Raw genomic sequence first — 1,733 nt, forward strand, 5'->3', positions numbered from 1 at the left:
ATCAAAAGCTCAGAATTGAAAGTTCTACTGGGCTCCAGCCTTTACAAGGATCATTCTCATATACATTTTTTAAAAGGGAGGCACAATACACATTTATTGAACAAATTGTCTCCTTAATTGCTACATAATACTAGTGTGGGTGGCAAGCGGTGGAGTTACCTCCCTGGGTTGGTGGGAAGGCCCCCATCTTTTCCTTTGGTTCAGGGGTTAATAGAGGCTCACGACTACTCCTCATGCACCAGCGCCATCAGTCTGTTATTACAACATTGTTTGAGCTTAATCTAATCCTGGTCGCCAAAACACTTCTCCTGGCTCTATCTCCTAGTTTCCTAAACCTTTTTATTAGGTCTTTTATGGGGCCCATAGTCCAAATCAGGAAATAGGGGGAAAAATCTGATACTGAAGGCATTTGGAAATAAAACAGGAAAGACTAGGGTGAGAAATTTGTTCAACCTTCTCTATAATTTCCAAAGAAGTTCTAGCCTGGTTGGTCCCAGGGGCCAAGGGAGGGAAGAGAGAAAGGGGCTGTGCCCAGGTGATGTTCTGGTAGAGGGAGATCTGTTCTTCAGATCTGTGCACCAGCAGGCTAACCAGAAGGGCACAATTGTTAAGTTTAGAGATGGGCCTCCAGCTGCTCCCTCCCTCTCTAGGCTAACGAGGGGGCCACAAAGTGGGCATCCGCCCCGGGCTCCATGGCCTTTGTAGGGAAGAAAAGGTGTGGTGTCACCTGTCTTACCCAGTGGCTGCATGCGTGCTTGCGTGTGCGTGTGTGTGTGCATAAAAGTGACCTCTCCCTCGTTCCTCCCGTCCCCTCTGATCTCCAGGAGATCCACAGGGCTGTCCCAGGAGACTGAGCGATGGTTTCAAGACGCAAAAGTGTCTCCAGTGTCCAGTCTCCCGGGACAGCCCGCTCTCCAGCCCCGCACCGCGTCCCGCCGCCGCGCATGGCAGACACGTTGCCATGTGTCCAGGGTCCCCAGACTTTCAACAGGGCACCCCTCCCGTGAAGGTGCACAGGCGCGCGTGGGGAGCAAGCACGTCACCCCAACGATAGCCGCCACCCACCCATCGCGGGCGGGGCCGGGCTCCCCAAGGTAAGTTGTTTATCCGTCGCCGTTTTGGCGATTGTCCCTGGACAGCTGCGGCCGCGACAGCAGCTGCGCCGCGGGCCCCGCGCTCCCCGCGCTCCCCGCGCTCGGCCTTCCCCCGCCCTCCCCGGGCCGCCTCCCCTCCCTGCCCCCCCCCGTCCCCCCTCCCGCCTCCTGTCGTCTTGCCCTCTCGCGGGCCACACGCTCACACCCGGGGACACCATTCGCTCCCAGCTACTCACACTGCGGTTTAACCCAGCCACCCAGGCGCGGCTGCCAAAGAGGCGCGGGGGGTGCAGGGGGTCGGGGGGAGGGGTGGGACGGTACAGCCCCTCTCCTCCTAGCGGCGACCCCCTCCCTCCCCCACTCCCGGCCCCGCTTTCGCTAATCCCGGCCTGCCAACCACAGTGACACCTGAGCAGGGGCTGGGCGGCGGAGGCAGCGGGCTCGCTGGACTGGCAGCTGGGAGAAAACAGAGCAAGGGGGCGGGGCCAGGGGCGGGAGACGGAGAGGCCGCCACTCGGCAGTGACGGATGTGGGCTCCGACCAATCAGCGCGCGAGGCTGCGGCGTCGGGGCGGGAGGCGGCCCCAGGGGGAGGAGGAGGGGGTAGTGGAGGAGGAGGAGGCGGCGGCGGCGGCGGCGG

This window comes from Dipodomys ordii, unplaced genomic scaffold (genome assembly GCF_000151885.1).
Source record: "Dipodomys ordii isolate 6190 unplaced genomic scaffold, Dord_2.0 Scaffold70, whole genome shotgun sequence".
Lineage (NCBI taxonomy): Eukaryota > Metazoa > Chordata > Mammalia > Rodentia > Heteromyidae > Dipodomys > Dipodomys ordii.